The 5,218-nt window shown below is 39.7% G+C and overlaps 1 protein-coding gene across 1 annotated transcript in view; it reads left to right on the top strand.

Annotated features, from left to right (window-relative positions):
• The window catches only part of LOC106511880 (insulin receptor), a gene marked incomplete at its 3' end in the record, with an annotated part of 79,145 nt that overhangs the window by 16,024 nt on the left and 57,903 nt on the right, over window positions 1-5,218 (top strand).

Genomic DNA, 5,218 nt, shown 5'->3' with positions numbered 1-5,218 from the left:
CACACACACACACACACACACACCCCGCCCATAACTCCTGCAGGCTCTCGGCAGGGTGAAACTGAAAGTGAAACTTAATTGTCTGCTGAGCTCTCAACATTAGTTCTCACTCAGTGAAGCTCTTTTCAGATTCAAAATACCTTTGAGGAAATGTATTTTCAGATGCCAAGTAAACTGCATCATAGCACCCCCCTCACGTGCGAACCCCCCGTGCTGAAATGGGTGGGACAGAAGCGGAAGGTGGTTCTTAAAGAGACAGAGGCCAATTTCAAGTTTATTTTCTATTTAAACATAAAAACAGCATTTTAATAACAACTAAAGGTGACAGATACTTTATTATGGTATAGTATTTAAATATATGCCTGAGAAACACATAATATTGGCCCTTTAATAGTCAGATGAAATATGACACATGCATTCAGAATGCAATCGCTTTAAAAACCATCACATATGTATTTAATATCACTGAAACGACCTGGGTCAGATTAAAAAAAATCTGATTTRACACATTCAGACCGTTCCGCTATGGGTCGCATGGGGCAGGAAAAAAAAATCGAATTCGGGTCACATTTGCCTGCTGTGTGAACRTAGCCTTAGATTCAAGATGGCTGCCACAGCTAATTGAGACTAGCCAACACAGAAATGCCAACAACTCAGTTTTGCAACCATTGAGATAAAATTTAGTGTGTTTATAGTGAAGAGCAATTCCCAACGCACAGTGTGAGTGTGATATTGAGATTTCATAAAGTTATTGTCAAGGTTTGACCAAAACAACTTGCAAAGATGATCATAGTTTACAGGTGTGGCATGAAATACGATTGGGAATATGCGTTATTTAAAATTTTAATATTTACTGTACCTCCATCCTAATCCCCACTGCCTCTCTCAACCCAGGGAGAAAAAGATGGCTCGTTATTTTAGAGCTGCCCTCTCCCCACCTTTTCCTCTCCTCCTCTCTTTTACGTCCACCCCGATGACCCCTTCCCCCTACTGCCTCCTACCCCCCGCCTCTTCGGCTCCCTTCAGTTGAAAACAAGACTCCATTTTGCAAAGCAAGCACCCAGCAGCGCCCTCCGCTCCCTCCAACGTTTCTTTGTGTCAATAAAGCCTCCAGCAGGAGACACAAACACGTTCACTGGCAGGGCTCACCTCCAACGACCCGCACAACAAAAAAGTACATCCATCCGTGTGGAAAGGTCTTGTTTGTGTCCGCTTTGGTGCATCTTGAAGATCACCTGGCCCCGCTTGGCTGTTGTGTAACCCAGTTTGTTATGTTGTTATGTTTCACAATAGGTATCCGGTTAGTGTTGCTGGCTGACAGTAAGTGGGTGGCCCATAGGCCTGTTTGATGTGTCCAGTAGATAAGGTCGGAGAGGGCCAGAGAGAGAGAGAGGTGTAAGGTTGCCGTTATCACCAGTAATGATACCAGCTGTACGCCACAGTAGAGGCGTGTTTTTTTCTTCTTCGTGTTTTTAGTTTCTGCTACAGTCCGTATCCAGTGGAGAGGGTGTGGCCGAGGCACGCTTGTCAGGACGAGCTGCTGTTATTGTTTCAATGCTGCCTGCCTAATCACAGCTAAAATGGATTTGCTGAGTTCTTTTACAAGTTTGTTTTGGCTGTTGATGGCTCGAAGAAGCAAGTTGAACCATCCATTGAACATCCAGTGTTTGAATTCATCCGCATCTGACAAAGGATTATATTTTGCTTATTTACAATTTATGCATTTTTTGATGGTCAGCACATATTATGTTAGTTTTTTTAAAATCTGTATTGAACAAAATGTACTTTTATAGATTTCTGTAGATGTAGGTTGCATCTTGTATCATGAAACCTTCAAATTAAATAAAAGGAATTTTAATAAACACTTTATTAATTTTTAGTTAATATTATAACCGTAGCACAAAAAGTAAGTAAATTTGTGTTTGTTAGCTTGTTCCTTTGTTGTAACAATGCTTCTTGGCAATAAATCTTAAATTGGACACTGGTATGGTAGCACTTGGAGGTAACAGAAGCTCAAAACAAGTGTCAATAGAAACAGCAAAATAAGCTGTTCAACAGAAGATTTGGCAAATATTTTATGTGCACAACCCACATACTCAACTCCACTGCTCATTCCACAAATGCACGTTCCTTACAAATGTGGCACCTTTTAAAATGGAAATTAACAGACTTTCTGATGGTATAAGATTTATTTCCATTCTGTGCAGTATGAAAGCTGCGTTGTTTTTGCCAGCAAGCAGTTGTAAACAAGGTTTTATTTGGGTGTGCTGGGAATATCAGCAGCTTGTTATTGCAGGAAGTCATTTAAAGCATCTCATTGACATGGTTTGGTTCCGTTCAGAGTTTGTACCTGGTTTGTTGTTTACGTCTATTTAATCATTAACAGAATGAGGAAGTCRTACGCTAGTTTAAACCAGGAAATGGCTTTAGCTTAAAACAGCTCCAATAAATGACATTTTTTTCTGCTAAGTTTTTCCTATTTTCTGTGTGTTTTTAAATGAAAGAGTATGATGATTTTACATGATTAAACTGCATTAAACCCTAAGTTTCAAATGTTTTCACATGCTGATGTTATGTCTGAAGGAGCATTGGTGTTTTTCCATAATAACATTCTGTAACAAAAAAACCTGTTTGTATTGTGTGTCAGCAATTTGTTTAGCATTTAAAGCAGTCACAATGAAGTCACACCCTGCAGCTTTAGGTTAGTTAGTTTTGGCTTCCCATCAGCCTTTCAGAGGAATCAAACAGATCCATTTATTTAGCAAATAATTAAAATGTCTTTGTTCAGATGTTTGTACTTTGTAACTCAAACAAATGGGTGAAAGTGATGCTCAAACATTTCAATTTGTGTCTTAAAGCTAAGCTGTCATTGTATGAACTAAATGACATTAGCTTTAATTAATTCCTAAAGAGAAAATAAAATATAAAATAGCAAATATTTGAACACATTGGATGTTATTTGAAGTCATAGTGGATAAGAGTGACTTCTTCCTTTAATGACTAAAGAAACCAAAGGAAGTTCAAGCATCTGCTGCTCTGGCCTTGCCATCGATGGCTGCTGTATGACACAGCCGTTCCATGCTTGGATTGCTACTATAAATAATTTTTATGGTGATAAGTTTCCATCTCTAGCTTCTACCACTTATCCGTAGTCAGCTTGTGGAGGCAACAGGTCTAGTAGAGAAACCCAGACATCCCTCTCCCCAGTGGCACTTTCCAGCTCGTCCTGGGGGACACTGAGACGTTCCCAGGCCAGAGAGGATACATAAACCCTCCAGCCAGTCCTGGGTTTCCCTTGGGGCCTCCTACCAGTGGGACGAGCCCAGAACACCTCAAGGAGGCGGCAAGAAYGCAGAGGAGCAGCAGCTGTATTTGGAACTTCCCCCCAGGTGACGAAGCCTATCTCTAAGGCTGAGCCCGGCCACCCTACGAAGGAAGCTCATTGCATCCAGGATCTCGTTCGGTCGGTCGTGATCCACGCCTCATGACCATCGGTGAGGGTTGGAACGAAGACAGACAAGTAAATCCAAAGCTTTGTCTTTTTACTCAGCTCTCTCTTCATCATGACTGACCGAAGCAACGCCCTCAATACTGAGGATCTGCTGATCCATCTCCCGCTCCCATCATACCATAACTCGTTAAACTGACACCCAGATACTTAAAGACCCCCACTTGGTGACAAGGGTTATCAGAAAGCTTTGACTAGCTGTGTTTCCATCAAGGTTTTTTAATGCACATTTTCAAGTATTGCATCAGAAAAAGTGGATGGAAACGGCTTGGTTCGAAAAAACTTCCTCTAATTCGCATAAAAGTTGATACGCTTGCTTGAGGTGGTTTTTGGGGTTTTCGTAACGTGAAAAGAATTGCATTTCTTTCTCTACRTYTCCAGACAGCACGTAAAATTGCCAGAACTAGTTATGACAGAATAATTACAACTTTCTCGATAGTAGCAACACGTTCCTGATAACTTCTCTCCATTTTCTTGAGATGCGACTTTTATTTCCTGTTTACTACACGCATGCGTCTGACGTAACTGATTTGCTTCAGCAAGCCAGTTGATGGGAACACGTCTGATTCACATTTATTTATTAGTTCTTTCCTTTTTGTGAAATTTAAAAAAATCACTCAAAATTCGTATTAGAATTGGATGGAAACACGGCTTCTGTGTTGTGTAATGGAAAAATTGTTTTCTCTTCAATTCATAGGACATTTCTGAGCTCACAAGAAGCTCTAATACAAAATAGACTTAAGAATGCCATTGTTATGGTTACAGATTATTTTAAGAGTTTAATGTTGTATCAATGTCTGCCATATCAGTATTGCATTGTTTTGCTGGTCATTAAACTTTTAAGAAATACAGGAAAGATAATTTTGCAACACTTATTAGTAAAAAATCATCAAGTTTTTTATGTTGTGCAGTTTAAACTTGGGCCAAAATTGATATTTGTGGTTCAAATGTATAAACTATTTTTAAATGGCATAAATTAGTAACAAAATTAAAAATGTAGAACCTTCTTGTATCACCCTACACTTTTTCAAAGAAGAATCTATCTTATTATTAAATTGTTCGTCTTTTTTAGGACATAATGGCTGCTGTAACACATTTGCACCATATGGACAAAATAGCCTTATACTGTAATTATTACACTGCTACCAGTCTGTCAAATATGTATACTAAATGGGTGTGACAGCACTGCAGAACTGTTTTTACACAAGCATTTGTTCTAATGTAAGCTGTGGCGTCAGAGTGTTACTCATATCTTTACTTTTTAATCTGTTCACACAAATCAAAGCCAGTCTTCGTGACTGTTACCGACATTTAAGGCAAAGRCAGCAGAAAAGGGGGTTGTCTTAAACTTTCGAGGCATTCTCCCACAAGTCAGTAATGAGCGAGTAACAGCGGTTTGTGCAATATCTCTGTGTGAGCATCTTTTTAAGTAACTGCCTGCTGATTAATTCTTCACTCCAGTGATGTGTGTAAATTTGTGTTTATACATTTGCCAGTCCAAGTGTGTTTGTGTGTGTCGGCGTGCAGAAGCTAAAGTCTATGAATGAGCTTGGATAAGCATTTTGCTTCCAGGCTTCATTTCTGTTTCTGTTTTTCCTTCCTGTCTGCTTCATTCAGATCAGGCAGATCGTACTGTCGTTTCTCTCTGGTGTGTGTGTGTGTGTGTGTGTGTGTGTGTGTTTGTGTGTGTGTGTGTGTGTGTGTGTGTGT

This window comes from Austrofundulus limnaeus, unplaced genomic scaffold, assembly GCF_001266775.1.
Source record: "Austrofundulus limnaeus strain Quisiro unplaced genomic scaffold, Austrofundulus_limnaeus-1.0 Scaffold8, whole genome shotgun sequence".
NCBI lineage: Eukaryota > Metazoa > Chordata > Actinopteri > Cyprinodontiformes > Rivulidae > Austrofundulus > Austrofundulus limnaeus.
Note: the sequence above shows the minus strand (reverse complement) of the source record. Positions and strands in the feature narration are given on the sequence as shown.